Source organism: Vicia villosa, unplaced genomic scaffold, assembly GCF_029867415.1.
Source record: "Vicia villosa cultivar HV-30 ecotype Madison, WI unplaced genomic scaffold, Vvil1.0 ctg.000843F_1_1, whole genome shotgun sequence".
NCBI classification, from domain to species: Eukaryota; Viridiplantae; Streptophyta; class Magnoliopsida; order Fabales; family Fabaceae; genus Vicia; species Vicia villosa.
In genome coordinates, this window is record NW_026705373.1 from 81,347 (window position 1) to 103,278 (window position 21,932).

The window sequence follows — 21,932 nt, forward strand, 5'->3', positions numbered from 1 at the left end:
ATGAAAAGATGAGGATAAGGTCAACGGACCTACGATCCACAAGAATTGAAAAAGATGAGGATAAGGTCAACGGACCTACGATCCACAAGAAATGAAAAGGATGAGGATAAGGTCAACAGACCTACGATCCACAAGAATGAAAAGATGAGGATAAGGTCAACGGACCTACGATCCACAAGAATGAAAAGATGAGGATAAGGTCAACGGACCTACGATCCACAAGAATGCAAAGGATGAGGATAAGGTCAACGGACCTACGATCCACAAGAATGAAAAGAATGAGGGTAAACAACGAGGCCGGAGCACGAGAAGATTATTGAAAACACTTAGGCTGGGGATTGAGAAAACCAAGTATCGGCACCGTGGGCGGAGGAGATTTGTAATGTGGTAGCAGATATCAATTGGAGTTTGTAAGGACCACTTTTTATGTGGGGAAGTATCGTCGTCTTGATTGAGTGCTGATTTGTATTATCTGGCTTATGCTTTGTATGCATGTTTGGATTTTTTGATGGCGTAATGCTCCATTTTGATGGATATGCTACGCTTTTGAGGATGCAATGTTATATGCAGTGAACGCTATATGCAGAGTGACAAATAAAGGCATTAGTGAGGTAAACACCAGGGAGAATCCCCTTAGTGTTAAGGACCATGTGGAGGCGCCAATAGATATTGGACTTTGACTTGTAAGGGCACACTCTTGTTGTTGCCTTCCAGAACGTAGAATGACTTCGGACTTCTCACCATGTGCCACTGCTTGGAAGATTTTCAACTTGAGGAGATTCCCTCAATTCACCATGTTGGGGAGTATCCGAATAAGGGCACTAGGTTGGAGAAATGGAACAACTCTCAGGAGAAATAAACTTCTATGCTTGGGGAGAGACCAAATTTCTAAGAGAAATAAACTCCTATGGTCATGGAGCGACAAAAACTCAGAATTGCGCCCCAAGCTTCGTGACTTATGGAGGAATTTGCCCTAAAGAATTCTTGGAGAGATTTGTCAAATCTCGACGTAACTGCCCCAGATTGGTTGAACTCAAGAGAGATTCCTCGACGTGATTGCCCCAAATTGACTGAAATTGAGAGAGAATCCTCGACTTGATTGCCCCAGATTGGAGGAAGCTTGAAGATATTTATTGACGTGATTGCCCTAGATTGCACATTTGAGAGGTCAAACCTCGATTCTATTGCCCCTGATTAGGTACGTCTTACTAGAATCCTCAAGCTTTCTTTGTTTTGAAGTCAAACAAACATGGAAACAACTTTACCACGCTCAACGGAGTCTTCAAACTCTTCCCTTCAATGTAATCAGGGAAAGCATTAACTGTTCATGCCCAACGGAGTTCTTTGGATGACTTGCCCCTTGATGGTCAACATTTGAGATGATTAGCTTTTCCTCCTCGGAGTTCTCAAGTCTCTTGTACTTTGACATGGTCGAGTTACTTACTGATTCTCATCATGGTAATTTCCTTGATGTTAAGCACATATTTTGTATGCAAAAGAATGTTAATTATAAGAATGATGATTCTAATGCAAAGCCTATGTTAGTCTTGAAGTTTTAAAACTTTTTTTTGAAATGAAGTTGCGACCTCTTGTGACTGAATCACTAGTTGACACAACTTTGATTTTTGCATATGGAAGATAAAGCAAGCATACGATACCAACATGGATATGTGTCACGCCTCATTGGGAGTCAGTTAAACGCTATCTCATCGGAGTGTGCTTTCGAAATAAACCCTACTTCAATTAGGACTTTTAAGGGTTGTAACTTGGCCGGGTTCACGGTTTTTAGAAAACAAAGGATTTTTAGGCTCAAAATTATTTGGTACCCACCCCCTTCGTGATGTTCTCCAATCCTAGGTTCAATTAACTCGACATGAGTGTTCATTCCTCACAAGGCATTTGGAATGGTTGAGGAATCAATGAGGTTTTTTGGACATGGCAGTCACTCACTTTCTTATTCTTCTGATTGATCATCACACGACTTTGTTCCTTTGATAAGGATTTTTATTTTGTAATCCTTGTTTTTCGCTTCTGCTTTCCCTAACTTTTGCCTGGACAAATTCTCTTGAATTTTATTTTGGAGTCCAGCGGGATGCCCTAACTTTTTGCCTAAGTCACTTGTTTTCAAGTTGTTGACTTAGCGGGCTCTTTTTTTTATTCTCTTTTTTTTGAACAAGTCGTGTGATATCGCGTTGCTCTCGATTTGTTTGAAAGATTGTGACTGCCTCATTCTTTGATTGATGAGGGATAACCATTGCGGTATTATCATCTCTTGATCTCTTGATGGAATAAGGATAATCATTGCGGTTTTGACATTCCTCAACCTTTTGAAGGATAACCATTGTTGTACCCTTAAATGCATGCCCTTCTGGTGAGTTTTGAACACTCGATCAAGTTAAATGAACACTACCCTGCCCCACGGTTAAAATAAGGGTTTTTTATGATTAGAAAAGAAACTCCAACTTCAAGGCTCAAAGGGGTTAACGAGGGTCTATCTCCCTTATATCTCCGGTGTTTGGGGATTTGAAATAATGTCTGTACATCCTCAGTAGGGTTTTTATTCAAAAACACATGATTAGAGATTTTTGCATTTTTATTTTTCATCATTCTCCCCCCGCTCTTTGCCTAAGCAAGAGATTAGTAAAGTTGGTATCGTAATGCCAAAAAACATTTTTTATGAGTGAAAACGAATGGATTTCTTCAAGACGAACATAAACAATGTATTTTATTTTCATTCAGAAATTAACAAGTTTTTACATGCTATAAATGCTTAAACAAACAATGAAATGTTACGAATGAGAATGCAATGAGAACTGAATGGCTGCCATTGTTGAGGAGACTTGACTCCGTCTGGACTTATTGAGCTTGAATACTTTCTGCAGTTCCTTCCGAATACTTCAGATTACTTCCAAAGAAAACTCCGACGAAGTCACCCAAGAGTTGTAAATTTTTGCCTTACTTTAGGGATTCGAGCAATGTGAGTGATGCAATGCTCAAGATAAGAGTACGTCTTGCTTATCCCTCGTGCGGGAGCCCCAAGTATAGATGTTGAAGAAGTATTCGCCTTCATAAAATGGAATAGCCTTGTATCGTCGTCAGATTGAGGAGATCTATTTGTGGTGAAGAAGACCCAAAACACGAATCTTAACCAACTGAAATTCTGACAAACGAGGAAGCAACTGGGCATAAGGCCATCAATTTGTTTCTTATATTTTTCTCTCTGTTAACAAGCAAGGGCCACTGAGAAGGAAATCATGAGAAAAGGCAACTGAGATATGAAGTAGAACCTTGAGGATGAGAAGCATTATGAAGAACACTCTTGATTACCACACGGAAGAAGATTCTGACGAAGTCACATAGGAATTTGTAATGCTTTTAGGGATTCGAGCAATGCAAATGGCGCAATGCTCAAGATAAGAGTACGTCTTGCTTATCCCTCGTGCGGGAGCCCCAAGCAACTTCCACACATGTACAAGAGATGATTACCAACTTAGCTTCGATATCCAAACCATCTGGAGTGAGTAAGTGACCCTTGCAGTTTTCTTTTTGACATCAGGCACAAACCAACAATATCTAAATCATCAGAGTCACGACTTTTTATGGCTTCCAAACATATCTCCAAGAGGTGAACCTTTTGTCAATTTCAATACTCGAAAACTTGAAGACTTCAGTGATGTGAATTCTCCTTACTAAGAACAAGAATCTCAACATCATTTCAAACATTATGATTCGTAAGACCTTCTCTTGAGGTGAGATTAACATTGCATTTGGCCTCTGAGGAACTTGTCTCAATTCTTCTTGTCAAAGAGAAAAGGCTTGAATAACCTCCATACATTGTTTCATGTTAGTCCTCATTTCTGTTCTCATCTCCGTCAAAACCCCACAGAGTTGTTCCAATGTTAACTTTTGAGCACATAGCGGTAAGAAGCCAATCGTCTTGTTGATGTCAAAGTCTGAGTAGAAAAGGCCCCCACAAGCTTCTGATAGAACCATGAAATGCATGATAGTATGAATGCATGTTTCATTTATGGGAGATCCTAAAGTCTTTTCACACACTTTTGTTCTTCTTTTTTGGAATCAAAGCTTCTCTTTTTTTTTTGTATAGAATATCTTTTCTTTTCTTTTTTTGCTTTTCTATTTCCTTTTCTTTTTCTCCTTTTTTTTGGAAATAGACTTTAGGATCTTTCATAAATGGAGTGGACAAAGCAATGATGTTATGCAATGCAAAAGCATGGGATCAACGGTCTATATAATCTTAGTAACCACCGTACAATCCTCTGAATAACTGATACAGGTCAAATGTCACAGGATCAAAGGTCCGTCACCTTTTTGAATACCAGGAAAACCAATAGTCACCAACAGAACAGAATAGTCACCAACGGTACCTGTCATGTATATCCCACCCCACTCACAGGTGAATCTAAGTCAAGGTAGGTCAATGGCTTCCAGCGTTATCAGTTCTCCTGAAACACCATCATTGTCGCAAATACATGCCAACAACGGTATCTCATTTGAACCTCGACTGGTCGTGGGTCTCATGATCGCAATCAACAGAACCTGACATTCTGTTGGCGTCATGACTATCCACTCTATCCTAGGTATCCTATGTGTCACTCTGGCCTGGGTATTGGGCCTTTTACCTCATAGAACATCCCACCCAACCTGCAAAACAGAACAGAAGACCCCAAGGAACACAAAATATAATCCATATGCATGATGTGCAAGCAGAAATAAACATGATATGCAAGCAGAAAATAAACAGGACATGCGAAACATAAAATAAATACATAAAATAAATAAAGGCACGTATAGAGAAAACATAGCACACCCAGTAAATAAACAAACAAACGGATAGGCTAGGATCGACTCACTAAGGATGGACCAGCAACAGGTCTAGCAACATCCCCAGCAGAGTCGCCAGCTGTCGCACGCTCGCGAAAAAATGAACAGAGTCGCCACCAATATATTTATCCCATAAGGGAAAGGAATGTCAGAAAACCTAACAAAGGAAGGAACAGGGTCTTGCGACCAGAGAATCTAGGTACGGGAGTCGGTTACGCGAGGAGAAGGTATTAGCACCCCTCACGCCCATCGTACTCGATGGTATCCACCTATGTTTGTTTCTATCTAAAGGGTGTATACTATGTCTATGTCTAAATGCGAAATGAATGCAAAATGTAGGGAAAATAAAGAATTGTACTCGCACGGGCCCTACCCCGCTGCCTACGTATCCTTTTCAGGAATCAGAGTTACCGTAGCTCGGCTAAAGATTTTCTGTTTGTTTTTGTGTTTTAATTGGGCGGAGTCAACGTTCACGTTCTTGCATAAGGGAAGACCTACGATGCGTACGAACGGAAATGAAATTGCCCTTAGGTGCCAACGAGGCAAAAGAAAAAGAAATGCTTGGTTTGTGTCTTTTAGGGTAGATGAGTGGTGAACAGTTCCCAATACCGGGCCACTCACCACTTTCTCTACTTTGCTTTAGTCTGAACCATTATTAGATGTTTTAAAGTGTTTTTGGTTGTGTATTTTTTAAGGGAATTTACTTCACGATTCGAATCACATAAAATGTATAATGATCGAGAAGCAGATTAGGGAATGAATCCCACTCACTTCCATCCCATTATGTAATGTTTGAGAAACAGATTAGAGAATGAATCTCACTCATTTCTCTCCCATTAATTAATGTTTGAGAAACAGATTAGGGAATGAATCCCACTCGTTTCTCTCCCATTAAGTAGTGACCGAGGAACAGATTAGGGAATGAATCCCACTCGCTTCTATGCCACTAAGTGATTGAGAAATAGATTAGGGAATGAATCCCACTCATTTCTCTATCACTTGCTTAATGTGATTCGCATCTTCCTTTTATTAATGTTTTAAAGAGTTGAAAAAGAAAAAGAATGCAAAGGAACTAATCCTAAATTCTAGTCTAAGTTGTCTATACAAGTCTAAATCCTAATGTTAACATGGTTTCTACCTAAAGTTAGGAATTAAAGAGACATGAAAATAAAGTCACATTAGAAGCAAAAATTGAGAATGGCGCAATGGTACAAAATCACACATAGGCATGAAATATCAAGTCAAAATATAGTACAAAAATGAAAAATTACAAGTCAAGTACTGCTATTTTTATATGGTTTCATATGACAAAAACAAGAATTTTAATCAAGCAAAAGAATTAAAATAAAAGCCTAAACTAATATTTTTGTGATTATTTCTATGTCAACGATTTGTATTAAAGTCTAAAAAATTAGCATTTTTATCACCTAAAAGAAAAAATAGAAAAAATCTAATTCAACCTAAATTCTAGTAATTAAAAGAAATAGAAACAGGGGGTTTAAAGTTGAATATGGTGGTGCATGAGTAATTGTTGGCGCTGGACCCAATCAATAGCCCAACAGGTTTTTTGTTTCAAATTTTCTTATGTGCTAAAAACCAAGTGAAACATGGGCTGGGGGTGTACCGTAGCAATTGAGCCCAATCAGATTTTTTTCTACGAAGGAGGTGCGTGGGCCTAAGGGGTTATGGGTCTAGCAATTCGTTTAGCCCAAGGTTATGATCCAAACCTTTTTTCCAGAATTTGTTCAAATTGATTCTATCCTATTTTCTGCATTAACGTTCTAATCAACATCCAATTAAGTACAATTAATCCTCATAACCTCACATTAATCTTCATTAATTCATACTTTATGCCTAATTAGAACATTATGCCAATTAATACATTAATTCAAAAAATCAAAATAAATCAAGATGGGATTTTAGGGTTACCAACTTGTGACGTTTGGAGTTCTTCTCCCTCCTCACACAGACGGCGGCGGCCTCGACACTCACCTCTCCGGCGAACTTCCGTCTATCCTCATCGTGAACCAAAATCGGAACGACCTCCTCCCTCGCCTCGCTCTCTCTCCTTCTCTCTTCTCTCTTCCGATCTCAGTCTCGCTCTCCTTGCTTCTGGTTCGTTTTTGATTCAGATTTCTCAGAGTCTCAACTCACAATTCCGCTCTCATTCTTAAATCCATCTCAGAGCCGTTCTCAGGCTAAACGGCCATGGCGCGAATAGAAAGATGGAAGGCAAGGTTACCGATTGGGCCAAAACGTCCGATTCTTCTTTGAACCATGGAGAGAGACGAAGACGCAGAATAAACGCCGAGAAACAGGTGATAACACACATTCAATTTCTTGTAATGCTTCTTCCACCACTTTCTTCTACGCTCTATTCATTTTTTTTTATTTCATTTTCTCCTTCTTCTTCGAGCTGTTGTGATGATGGTGATGAAGATTGAAGAGAGGATCGAATGTTGATGATGATAATGGAGATTGTGCGAGCGATTGAAGAATTGTTTCTGTTTTTTTTTTTTGTTTTTTCAGATTCTTGTTGATTGAAGATGGTTAAAGGACAAATTGAAGATGGTGAAGAGATATTGAAGTAGGTTGTGATGGAGATCGAGGAAGAGAAATTGAAGAAGATTGGAGAGAGTTGAATAGAAGTGAGTTGGAGATGAAGATTGGAGGAGAAGACAGTTCCGAGAGTGAAAGAGATGGTGAATGAAGGTGGTTGAGTGTGGATAGGTTGAAGATTGTGAAGTAATGAAGATGAAGCTGGGAGAATAAGATGAAGATGAGAAAGATGGGATGAAGATGTGAAGAATTGGAGAGATGAAGAATTGAAAACCGAAGGAGATCGAAGGGTGATTGAAGTGAAGATGTTATGTGAAGGTCATGATCAGAATGAAGAAGCCAGAGACCTTGAAGTGAAGCCAAGTTCCCCTCTACAGAATCGGCTCTCAGGTTGGTTTTCTAATCTTTTCTCCAGTCCCTCCCCTCTCTTTCTGTTATGAGCTTGTTTGGTGGTTACAAAGTAGTTATGTTGACAGTTATTTTTCTGTTACAAAATGGTTGGGATTAGTTGTAGTTCTGATTCAGTTAGTTAGATTGGTTAGAAGTTAGTTACAAAACTGTTTTTGTGGTTGGAAGTTGTTAGGAGTTAGTTAGTAGGTTGTTAGAATTCTGTTTTGGTGGATTAAAAGGTGGTGACTTATCAATTAACTGGTTTTTGTTAGGAGTGTAAACTGATTTTGGTTTGAATTGAAGTAATGGGATCCCTTTTTGGTATTGAACTCAGTGAAGCTTGGTTATGTTAAGGGGCTGGTAGCATGCTGTCGAAACTGTGAATTTATTCTTTAATACGCCTTGATTCTATGATGACATGTTGTGGTTCGTTCTTCGACTGATGTGGGACTGTTAGGCTTAAACCTGTTATGTTCTTCTTTTTTTGTTTGACTTGATTTGCTCTTGGCTGTAATACCGAATCGATTTTGAATGACAGCTCTTTATTCTCTTTAATGCAGGCCTGGCAGACTTGGTGTGTTGAATTGCAGGGCGTAACTTATATGTGCAGGTCTGGAATTGTTGTTACAATATGATGCAGGATTCTCTACTTGAAAGTTAACAGGGCCCATGGAAGTAGGTTTGGAGATTTGTACCTGTACAATGGAGTTTATAGACCATATGCTTAGAAGTACTCATGTGATGTATCATTTCTTTTTTCTTTCCAAAATTGTAGAAACAGTAGAGTAGGATTGGGAATGTTTTTATGAGATCCTTTTTTGTAGTTTGGTTCTTTGTAATGGATATTGGACTCTTTGTGTAGTTTTTATGTAATATGGTTGAAACTTGTAATGACTCTCTCTTTTATGAATCATTCCCTTTTATGAATCATTTTCCATTTGAATGAGCTTGTAATACACCATTTGAACTTGTAATTCACCATTTGGATTGGATTGAATATTAAAATGTAACTTTCCACTTATTTTTTGAGTAATCATTTGCTCTTGAATACTATGGATTCATGGTATCTCGCAATCACTAATGAGTCTTTATCTCCAGTTTAATGGAAATATGTCTTCCACTCTCAAACTTTAAGTGATATGCCCTTTACTCAAACAAATTCATCTTAAAGGACAATGGTGCATCCGTTATAACGAATCCTCAAGTTCTATGCCATAGCTTTGACAAATATTTCTTAACAAATGACATTCATCCTCACCGTAAGCTACAAATCCTGATTCACTTTTTTGAGATGCACAATGAAGATAGGAAACTCTTGAAATGATGGAAACGAGAGATAGCCTTTGTATTTTGATGAAGAACCAGGTCCATGATGCCTAATAACACAGAATCCCGATTCCATAAACCATGATTGATGAAGAAGCCAATTGAGCCAACTTTGAATGAAGATGAGAGCCTCAAAACCATAGGGACTCCCCAATCTCCCAAGTCATTGATCTTGATGCCAAGTTTATTGATTAATGATGCATGATGTGTTAGATGACCTAGTGGAGGTATGTACATGAATGAGAAACTTAAGCTAGTTAGAAAGTTAAAGGGGTAGGACAAATTTGGGGTATGACAAAGAGCTATTGGGCTTATGGTGTGATGTTAGTAAAAGAGGGGTGCTAATTGGTTAGGCCATTTACTAAGTTGTGGTTAATTTATTTTATTTTATTTTTCATAAAATAAGAAAAAGGAATCATTTGGGAGAAAGGAAGAACACGTGAAAAGAGCAAGAGAAGAGAAAAAGGCAAGAACGTGGGACCGGAAGGAGAGCATTCAAGAGATTCATCGAGGTAAGGGGGGACTCTTCCTTTTAGTATCTCTTATGTGATCTTAGGTAATAGGTAGATTGATGTATGGTTTGATTCAATTAGACATTGGGGTTGTTAGGTTAGGTTGTTATAATTGGATTGAATTGATGATAATTGTGTGAACTATTTGGTTAATAATGCGTTTAAATGATGTCTTGTGGTGTATAATTGAATATATGATGATTGTATGCCTGTATGTGATGTCTGGAATCGTTTTTGGGTGAAAAGGGTGTGAAATCGCAGGGTTTGTCGCAAACTTGGGGTTTGCTGAAATCGCAGGTCCGCTGAGCGGAGGTCCCAACGTAGTTTGCTTCTGTTGGACGTCGCTAGAGGTCCGGTGAGCGGAGGTCTGAAGGATTCGCTTCTGCCTTGCTTCGCTGAGCGAACCTTGCTGAGTGTAAATTTTTCTAAAACTTTAAAATGACGTATCTTTTGATCTGTGTATCGTTTCTTAGTGCCGTTTTAGGCGTTGTGCAAGTAATTAAATGTTTTATATGATGAATGATGAATATGGGCGATGGCTGACTTTATTTCTTTAAAACTCGATTTAATTACTTGATGAGAATTGAACATTGTGTGCATATGAAATAGGTGTGACAATGTGTTTGATGTGATGATGAATTGGTTGTGATTAATATTGTGATTATGATGAATGCATGGCTATTTGAATGATGTTGAAAACATGTACATACTTATTCGGTGATGTGGTGTTGAGGTGAGTTGTTCATCATGATTCGGTGATGTTTTAAGTATGTTATGTGTGTTTCATTCATTCATATGCATTTGATGATGGATCCCGTTGATGAGTTGATCGTTGGTGGCTAATTCCCATTGTGCGGAGATTAGTAAAAAGTCATCGTGTGCCCATGGGGGTGTGAGCGATGAGGTTAATCGTGTGCCCATGTGGGGTGTGAGCGATTAAAGGGCAGTATCGAGGAGAGAAGTCCTGTGAATGTGATTCACGAATTTTGGTACCACATGCATAGTGTCAGTTGTGTCATAGGCATTTTGTCATAGCATGATTGTGTGGATTTCTGTGTTTTGTATTGTAATCTATTATTGTGTGATTTGATGAATAATAGACGTGAATCTGAATGTGTATAATTGGGTGAACGGTATATTATGCTGCTTGTTGCTTATGAATTGCATAATATTTACTAACTTAGAATGAGACTCACCCTTACATGTTGTCATTTTCAGATTGAGGAGTAGCGACATTAGTGCTTGGTGAGGATGACTCGTAGAGTTTATCCGTTTATGTTGGGTCGTGTCGGTCATGCTCTGATCTTGTAACACTAGAGGACGATAGTTATAGAGTTTTATGAGCATTCTCTATTTTATTTGGTGTTGGATTATATTTCCATTTGATTACGTTGATGATGTTTCTTATTCCGCTTTGATAAACATAATTGTGTTTTGTTAAATCGTTTCCTAATGAAGCATGACTTTGACCATGATTTGTTTAATTATTTTAAATAATTGTGGCACCCTTGTGTTTATGTTTTTACTCTGATTATTTATTTAAATTGCCGCGGGGTTTAGAAGGGTGTTACAATAGTGGTATCAGAGCATAGTCGGTCGTTGTGACCAGAGTCTTAATGTCAGTCTTTCCCTTTGTATGCGAAGAGTATGAGTTGTCACTGTCGATACTTTTGGTTCTACTGGGATTGTTTTATGGAATAACAGAACAATGGCTGGAAGAGGTGGAAGAAACGACGATGCTATCGCTGAGGCTTTGGGCATGATTGCTGGTTTACTGGGAGGGAATGCAACTGGAGCTGTGATTGGTGCTGACAGGCAGCTGAACAGTTTTCAGAGGAACAATCCTCCGTTGTTCAAGGGTACGCATGATCCTGAAGGTGCTCAGAAGTGGCTTAAGGAGATCGAGAGGATTTTCAGAGTCATCGATTGTGCTGAGAACCTGAAAGTGAGGTATGGTACTCATATGTTGTCCGAAGAGGCTGATGACTGGTGGATGGCTACTAGAGCTGAACTGGATGCTGATGGTGTAGCTATCTCCTGGGCTGTGTTCAAGAGAGAGTTTTTGAGGAGGTATTTTCCTGAAGACGTTCGAGGCAGGAAAGAAATCGAATTTTTGGAACTGACTCAGGGTAATATGACGGTACCAGAGTACGCTTCGAAATTTGTTGAGTTGGCGAAGTACTATGTTCACTACAACAATGATGAAGCTAGTGAATTCTCGACGTGCATCAAGTTTGAGAATGGCCTTCGTGATGAGATCAAGCAAGGAATCAGGTATCAGAGGATTCGACGCTTTGTCGATTTGGTGGACTGTAGTAGGATCTTCGAAGAGGATAACCTCAAGCTGAAGTCATCTCACTCTCGCGAGTTGGTTGACAAGAAAGGTAAGAAGCCTATGGATAGAGGTAAGCCATATGGTAGAGGAAATCCTAGAGCTGGGAATTGGAAGAGGCCTAGTGGGGGAGATTCTGGTGCTCCCGTTAGGTGCTACAACTGTGGTGAGACTGGGCATAGAAGGAATGAGTGCAAAAGTGGAGATAAGAAATGCTTCAAGTGTGGTAAGGTGGGTCATCTTACGTCTGATTGTAGGATGAATATCGTGACTTACTACAATTACGGCGAAGAGGGTCACATCAGTCCACAGTGCACTAAACCGAAGAAGGATCAGACTGGTGGGAAGGTCTTTGCTTTGTCTGGGTCAGAGACTACTCCATAAGATCGTATGATTAAAGGTACGTGTTTTATCCATGACACACCTTTAGTTGCCATTATTGATACTGGAGCGACTCATTCGTTCATTTCATTGGATTGTGCTAAACGATTGGGATTAGAAATATCTGCTATTCATGGAAGTATGGTTATTGACACTCCTGCATCGGGTTCAGTAACTACTTCATCCGCATGCTTGAACTATCCTATTGACATATTTGGTAGAAAGTTTGGAATGGACTTAGTGTGCCTTCCTCTTGAGTAACTTGACGTCATCTTGGGGATGAACTGGTTGCAATTTAATCGAGTTCATATCAATTTTTTTACGAAGACGGTTATCTTTCCTAAAGAGGTTAGTGTTGAGGATTTGACTATGTCAGTCAAACAGATGAATTTAGCTGTCAATGATGGAGCGGTGGTATTTATGTTGTGCTCTTCAATGGAGGTGAAAGGGGGCGATAATACTGGTGAACTACGAGTAGTGAATGAGTATCCGGAAGTATTTCCAAAATATGTTAGTGAGTTGCCACTTGAAAGAGAAGTGGAGTTTGCTATAGAATTGATTCCTGGAACTAGTCTTGTGTCGATGGCACCGTATCGCATGTCGGCGTCGGAATTGGCTGAACTGAAGAAACAATTAGAGGAATTGTTGGAAAAGAAGTTTATTCCTCCTAGTGTGTCACCGTGGGGTGCGCTGGTACTGTTGGTTAAGAAGAAAGAAGGTTCAATGAGGCTATGTGTTGATTATAGACAACTGAACAAGGTGACAATCAAGAATCGATACCCTTTGCCGAGGATTGATGATTTAATTGATCAGTTGGTTGGAGCTTGTGTGTTTAGCAAAATTGATCTGAGGTCTGGATATCACCAAATTCGTGTGAAGGCGGAAGATATTCAGAAAACGGCATTCCGAAGGAGGTATGGACATTATGAATATTCTGTTATGCCATTTGGTGTTACTAATGCACCTGGTGTTTTCATGGAGTATATGAACAGGATATTTCACTTGTATCTTGACACGTTCGTGGTAGTGTTCATTGATGACATTCTGATTTACTCGAAGAGTGATGAAGATCATGCAGAGCATTTGAGAGTGGTATTGGAGCTATTGAAGGAGAAGAAGTTGTATGCGAAATTGTCTAAATGTGAATTCTGGTTGAAGGAAGTAAGTTTTCTTGGCCATGTAATTTCGAAGAATAGTATCGCGGTGGATCCTATGAAAGTAGAAGCAGTATCTCAGTGGGAGACGCCGAAGAATGCTTCAGAGATTCGTAGTTTTCTTGGTCTGGCAGGTTACTATAGAAAGTTCATTGAGGGATTTTCGAAGTTGGCGTTACCAATGACTAAGTTAACAAGGAAAGGACAAGTATTTGTATGGGATTCAGAATGTGAGAAAGGCTTTCAAGAATCGAAGAAGAGATTGACAAGTGCTCCGATCTTAATTTTGCCTAATCCCGCGAAGTCTTTCCATGTGTACTTGATGCTTCACTGATGGGTTTAGGTGGTGTGTTGATGCAAGATAAGCAGGTAGTAGCTTATGCTTCAAGACAGTTGAAAATTCATGAAAGGAATTATCCGACTCATGATTTGGAATTGGCGGCTGTGGTGTTTGTGTTGAAATTGTGGAGACATTATCTTTATGGTTCTCGATTTGAGGTATTCAGCGATCATAAGAGTCTAAAGTATCTCTTCAATCAGAAGGAACTTAATATGAGGCAGAGGAGATGGTTAGAATTTCTGAAAGATTATGATTTCGGTTTGAATTACCATCCTGGTAAATCAAATGTTGTTGCTGATGCATTGAGTAGGAAGTCATTACATATGCCTATGCTAATGGTGCGAGAATTGGATTTAATTGAGCAATTTCGAGATTTGAGTTTAGTATGCGAAAGTACTTCTAATAATGTTAAGTTGGGAACGTTGAAGTTGACTAATAGTATCCTTGAGGAGATTAGAAACGGGCAGAAATATGACGTTAGCTTGGTGGATAAGTTGACATTGATTAACCAAGGTCAAGGAGGTGAATTCCGAATTGACGAGAATGGTGTTATAAGGTTTGGATACCGAGTGTGTGTACCCGATGTTGCTGAGATCAGAAAGAGTATTCTGGAAGAAGGACACCGAAGTGGATTGAGTATTCATCCTGGTGCTACCAAGATGTATCATGATTTGAAGAAGTTGTTTTGGTGACCTGGAATGAAGAAGGAAATTGCTGAGTTTGTTTATGCTTGTTTAATTTGTCAGAAGTCGAAAATTGAGCATCAGAAGCCGTCTGGATTGATGGAGCCGTTGTTTGTTCCAGATTGGAAGTGGGATGGAATTTCTATGGACTTTGTATCTGGTTTACCTAGAACGGTCAAGAATTGTGATTCTATCTGGGTAATTGTGGACAGGTTGACGAAATCTGCTCACTTTATTCTAATAAGAATGGATTATCCAATGGAGAAGTTGGCTCAGTTATATGTTGAGAAGATAGTGAGTTTGCATGGTGTTCCGGCTAGTATTGTGTCAGATAGAGACCCGAGGTTTACTTCTAAGTTCTGGACTGGATTGCAAGAAGCCTTAGGTACTAAGTTGAGGTTGAGTTCTGCTTATCATCCACAGACAGATGGTCAGACAGAGAGAACGATTCAATCGTTAGAGGATTTGTTGCGAGCATGTGTATTGGAAAAAGGTGGTGCTTGGGATAGTTATTTACCTCTTATTGAGTTTACCTATAACAATAGTTATCATTCGAGTATTGGTATGGCTCCATTTGAAGCATTGTATGGTAGGAGATGTAGAACACCGTTGTGTTGGTACGAATCTGGAGAGAATGCGGTGGTTGGACCGGAGATTGTGCAACAAACTACCAAAAAGATCAAAATGATTCAGGAGAAGATGAGAGCTTCTCAGAGTCGTCAGAAAAGTTACCATGACAAAATAAGGAAGGATATTGAATTTAAGGAAGGAGATCATGTGTTCATGCGAGTTACTCCGATGACTGGTATTGGAAGAGCCTTGAAGTCGAAGAAGTTAACTCCGCGTTTCATTGGTCCATTTCAGATTACTAAGAAGATTGGGAAGGTTGCTTATCAGATTTCTTTACTGCCTGCACTCGCTAATTTGCATGATGTGTTCCATGTATCTCAATTGAGGAAATACATTGCGGATCCGTCTCATGAGATTCAGGTAGATGATATACAAGTGCGAGATAATCTGACTGTAGAGACATTACCTATGAGGATTGAGGATCGTAAAGTGAAGCAGTTACGAGGTAAAGATATAGCAACGGTGAAAGTGGTTTGGGGAGGACCAGCCGGTGGAACTGTTACATGGGAGTTAGAGAGCCAGATGAATGACTCTTACCCGAAACTTTTCGTCTAAGGTATGTTTTCGAGGACGAAAACTCTTTTAGTGGGGGAGAGTTGTAACATCCCATAATTTCAGTTTATTAATTTAATTTGGATTTAAATTAAATAATTGGAATTTTAGTATTTTATTTGGATTTAATTGGAAAATGATGGAGTAAGAGCTATTGGGCTTATGGTGTGATGTTAGTAAAAGAGGGGTGCTAATTGGTTAGGCCTTTTACTAAGTTGTGGTTAATTTATTTTATTTTTCATAAAATAAGAAAAAGGAATCATTTGGGAGAAAGGAAGAACACGTGAAAAGAGCAAGAGAAGAGAAAGAGGCAAGAACGTGGAACCGGAAGGAGAGCATTCAAGAGATTCATCGAGGTAAGGGGGGACTCTTCCTTTTAGTATCTCTTATGTGGTCTTAGGTAATAGGTAGATTGATGTATGGTTTGATTCAATTAGACATTGGGGTTGTTAGGTTAGGGTGTTCTAATTTGGATTGAATTGATGATGATTTGTGTGAACTATTTGGTTAATAATGCGTCTAAATGATGTCTTGTGGTGTATAATTGAATATATGATGATTGTATGCCTGTATGTGATGTCTGGAATCGTTTTTGGGTGAAAAGGGTGTGAAATCGCAGGGTATGTCGCAGACTTGGGGTTTGCTGAAATCGCAGGTCCGCTGAGCGGAGGGGGGTCCGCTGAGCGGAGGTCCCAACGTAGTTTGCTTCTGTTGGACGTCGCTAGAGGTCCGCTGAGCGGAGGTCTGAAGGATTCGCTTCTGCCTTGCTTCGCTGAGCGAACCTTGCTGAGTGTAAATTTTTCTAAAACTTTAAAATGACGTATCTTTTGATCCGTGTATCGTTTCTTAGTGCCGTTTTGGGTGTTGTGCAAGTAATTAAATGTTTTATATGATGAATGATGAATATGGGCGATGGCTGACTTTATTTCTTTAAAACTCGATTTAATTACTTGATGAGAATTGAACATTGTGTGCATATGAGATAGGTGTGACAATGTGTTTGATGTGATGATGAATTGGTTGTGATTAATATTGTGATTGTGATGAATGCATGGCTATTTGAATGATGTTGAAAACATGTACATACTTATTCGGTGATGTGGTGTTGAGGTGAGTTGTTCATCGTGATTCGGTGATGTTTTAAGTATGTTATGTGTGTTTCATTCATTCATATGCATTTGATGATGGATCCCGTTGATGAGTGGATCGTTGGTGGCTAATTCCCAATGTGCGGAGATTAGTAAGAAGTCATCGTGTGCCCATGGGGGTGTGAGCGATGAGGTTAATCGTGTGCCCATGTGGGGTGTGAGCGATTAAAGGGCAGTATCGAGGAGAGAAGTCCAGTGAATGTGATTCACGAATTTTGGTACCACATGCATAGTGTCAGTTGTGTCATAGGCATTTTGTCATAGCATGATTGTCTGGATTTCTGTGTTTTGTATCGTAATCTATTATTGTGTGATTTGATGAATAATAGACGTGAATCTGAATGTGTATAATTGGGTGAACGGTATATTATGATGCTTGTTGCTTATGAATTGCATAATATTTACTAATTGAGAATGAGACTCACCCTTACATGTTGTCATTTTCAGATTGAGGAGTAGCGGCATTAGTGCTTGGTGAGGATGACTCGTAGAGTTTATCCGTTTATGTTGGGTCGTGTCGGTCATGCTCTGATCTTGTAACACTGGGGGACGATAATTATAGAGTTTTATGAGATTTCTCTATTTTATTTGGTGTTGGATTATATTTCCATTTGATTACGTTGATGATGTTTCTTATTCCGCTGTGATAAACATGATTGTGTTTTGTTAAATCGTTTCCTAATGAAGCATGACTTTGACCATGATTGATTTAATTATTTTAAATAATTGTGGCACCCTTGTGTTTATGTTTTTACTCTGATTATTTATTTAAATTGCCGCGGGGTTTAGAAGGGTGTTACAGGTTTCATGAGATTTTTATGCTATAGATGCTTCTCATCAAGATGAACATTGTCAATTTGGAGAATTTTAAGGCATTAGGGAATGCATACACCAACATTGGATTAAAAATGAGAGAGTTATGGCCTCCTGAAGTTGATGAAAATCACTTGGAAATTCCATATATGACCTATAATGTTTCCAATTCTTACATGACTTTCCACTCAAAATTAGCTCTTGATCATCAAAGATGAATTAAATTAGACTCAATCAAGAATACTATTAAAAAATAGTGGTCTCAAAATGAAAAAAAAAAAAAGGATAAGTTATTATCCTTTGAAGTGGACACAAAATTCCTTGAACTTTCAAAGGAGGACCTACAATGTCTTCTCATCTTTGGTGATTTTCTTTACAAAATTTACTCTAGACTTGTAAAGAGAAGTTGTTTTTGATGTCAAGGAGAGTCATTTTAAAAAAGAATCACTCAGAAATATTGAAATTGAGAGAGTTATTCCCTTTTGATCATAGAATCATGGACTTGCCAAATTAAGTCAAACTTCTTGAACCAACTTTGAATTTCTAGAACTTTACTTGCATTATAAATCATGAGGAGATATATAATATCTTGAAATGATGTTATATTGAAGCGTACTTGATGATGAATCTCATATCTTGATGAAACTTGTTGAAGAAGGAATGGAAATAAACACATGAACCTATGGAATTTCTTGATGAATCAAGCCACATGATCTTGAGATAAACTTGATTAAATGAAATCAAAAGATGCTCAAGACATGACAATTTGACGATGAGGGTGTTCCTTTGAAGTTTGAGTCATTGAACTTCTGTGAATGACTAGTTGATTGAGAGTTAATCTTCAAAACCCTAATTTAGGAGAGAAGATGAATGCGCTTGGTTCAATACCTGCAATGCAAAAAGCAATGAAAGACATAAGATATATATTTTTGTATTTTGGTTAGTATAACATAAAAAAGAAAAAATATCAAGTTGAACAAACATAGGTGCTTAGTGATTTCCCCAAGGATGAGATGAGCACGAAGTCATATGTCAAACTCAAGATTGTGATCTTGATATGTGGTAGGAATGCAAATGATTGTGGAATCTTAGGGTCAAAAATTTAGGTATGACAAATGCGCCTATTTAAATTTCTTCTATCCGTAGATACGAAGATTGAAATCTTCGTCTCGACGTAATTGAAGGAATTTAAATATAAAAACACGCAATTTTTGGACCTAAGATGCCATGCGATGCTTATGAATGTATTGGATATGGTTACCAAACAGAAGGAAACACAACACTACTGGGAGAGATAAATGTACTCCTACAGAGAAGACAAAACTCTACTAGGAAAGGAAATTCTATCGAGGAAAACACATTAAACATGTAAGGAAAGGATAATCATCACCGAGTCATAATCGATGGTAAGACTACCAACTTTTACTGAAGGTAAACTGATGAAGAATACACCAACTTTTAGTGAAGGTGAACTACCAACATTTATTAAAGGTAGAGAAATGAAGAATACGCCGACTTTTACTGAAGGTGAACTACCAACTTTTACTAAAGGTAAGATAACAAAAGACACACCAACTTTTACTAAAGATGAACTACCGACTTTTATTGAAGGTAGGATAACAAAAGACACACCAACTTTCACTGAAGGTGAAATACCAACTTTTATTAAAGGTAGGATAACAAAAGACACACCAACTTTTAATGAAGGTGAACTACTGACTTTTACTGAAGGTAAGATAACAGAAGACACACCAAATTTTACTGAAGGTAGGAAATGTCTTCATCTGAACATCAACTTTTTACTGGAAGGTGGAAGAACAAAAGACTTCTATAAACACCAGCTTTTATTGAAGATGGAGGAATAACATCATATGAATACCAACTTTTATGGAAGGTACAAGAATTTTCATTTGAACATCAACTTTTACTAAAGATGCAGGAACAAAAGGCTTTTATGAACACCAACTTTTACTGAAGGTGCAGGAATAATCAAGAGTATTGTAACAACATTATTGAGGAATAGAGTTTTCAAAGGTGCAAAATAAATGCACAATTTCACATAAATTTCCCAAAGCAGCGGTCGGGATCCAAAGTTCAATCTAGGAACAAACTGGAAAAAGATGTCCATTAATATTGAATCTGGTGAAGACATATCTCACTAGATCATTCTGTTCAGATAAACAAATTGAGAAGAAGTATCAAAATATTAGCCATCCACGAAGAAAGTTTTCAGTGGGGAATTTTGAAAGAATAAACACTTTTCTGCTTACAAGATTTTCTAATTGAAATGAGTATTTTGTAAGATACAAACTCTCTGTTGAGACATACAAATCTCTAGAGTTACTGCAAAATGAGTGTGAAACAAGAGTTCAGCTATGTGTAATGCATGCATGACTAAATATTTTGCATGACATGATGCATATGCTGCCAAAACAAACACAAAGATTAACTTGGCATTATCAAGATACACCAGTGTACAATCAAGCATTTCTGAATCAATTCGGGATGGGTATCTTCAATGAAGCGACGTCCATATCACACAAAATATAAATCTCTGGGGAAACAATGGAAATTAGTTGAAACTTGAGAAATGAGGTACACATGTTGGAATAAACATCAAACATCTTCCAGACTAGAACAATCCAAACACCTCATGCTTGCAACCCTGAGGATCACCAACCGGGGAAACTTACAATCAAATTCCCCATAAAAATCTGTGGGATCTTAGAGACTATATCACAAACTGATGCCACTACCCACAGTACTTCTAACTTGCTGGAGAAAACCAAGTTTAACACTTTCGGATTTGACCATTCACTGGACAACTATTTTATTCCCTTTTGGTAAATTCATAAGTCAAAGTAAAATATTTTTGTAATTTAAAAAAAAACATGATTATTATTATTTTTAACTTTTTTGTTTCAAAGATTATTATCAAGAATAAATGAAATTTTGTAAAGCAGAAAGAAATAAGGCTGCAAAGAAAATGATAAAGGCTCAAATTTCATTAATAAAATGGTAGTCTGCAAATGGCAAGACTCCACAGATGATTACAAAGTTTGGAAAATGTTAAATTCATGGAAAGGATACATTGAAATACAATGACCCTATTCTCCCTAACAACTTTGAATCTCTGAGCTAAGGATTCTGTTGAAAGATGTTGAGCATTTTCTGATGAAGAGATGGTTGCTTACAATGAAGTCTTGTCTGATGTAGTTACTTACCATGAATTTTTAACTTTTGCCTAGATTTCCCTTTAAGGTTTTCAATCTACCGGGATGATTCATTCTATTTAGGTCTATAACTTTTGCTTAGACCTCCTTTTCAGGTTTTCAACCCACCGAGACACTCATTTTTGTCTAAGTCGCTCTTCCAGGTTTTCAACTTAGCGAACTATTCTTTTATTTTTCTAGGCGAAGTATTTATTGACTACATCATCATTCACAGGACGTGAGAGCTCCTCACCATCCATATTTGTAAGAATTAATGCACCTCCAAAGAAGGCTTTCTTAACAACACACAGTCCTTCAAAATTAGAAGCCCACTTGCCCTAGAATCAGAGTTGAAAGACAAGATCCTTTTGAGCACGAGTTCTCCTTCTCTGAATACAAGAGGTCGAACCTTCTTATCAAATGATAATTGAGATTCGATCCTGAAAACCCTAATTTGGGAGCGAAGATGAAGGCAATTGGTTTTAATACCTACAATGCACAAAGCAATGAAAGATACAAGATATATCTTTTTGTATTTTGGTTAGTATAACATAACAAAGAAAAAGTCACAAGTTAAACAAACATAGGTGCTTAGTAATCCCCCCAAGGATGAGACGAGTATGTCAAACTCAAAATTGTGATCTTGATATGTGGTAGGAATGCAAATGATTTAGGAATATTAGGGTAAAAAGTTAGGGTATGACAACTAGCACCAGAGTCAACTATCCATGATCCAAGATCTGAAACATTATGAATAACCATTATGATTTGAGTTTGATGCATGTAGAAACATTGTGATTTGAGTTTGATGCATGGAATAAATGTACAAGTTGATCATATTACTCCTTAGTAAATCCATAGTTGTAATTTTCTCTGCAACTTTTAGAATCACCAACATCTCTTTTTTCATTCAACTCACACAACATGATTTTTACCAAAGTGTGGAGGAAAGGCATAATCCGTATAGCAATTGTCAATAGTGTGGCCATTTTTTCACAGTGTGTACAAACTTTCTTGTTATCAGGTGTGAATTAAGAACTATTGCCACAACCTTCCTT

At 38.1% G+C, this 21,932-nt stretch overlaps 1 long non-coding RNA gene across 1 annotated transcript; it reads left to right on the plus strand.

The window, feature by feature from the left end:
• Positions 1-6,672: 6,672 nt before the first annotated feature.
• LOC131631528 (uncharacterized) lies at positions 6,673-9,171 on the plus strand. Its single transcript, XR_009292727.1, has 3 exons — positions 6,673-7,160; positions 7,372-7,791; positions 8,352-9,171. It is a non-coding gene; the product is annotated as an uncharacterized LOC131631528 (long non-coding RNA).
• The last annotated feature ends 12,761 nt before the right edge of the window (positions 9,172-21,932 follow it).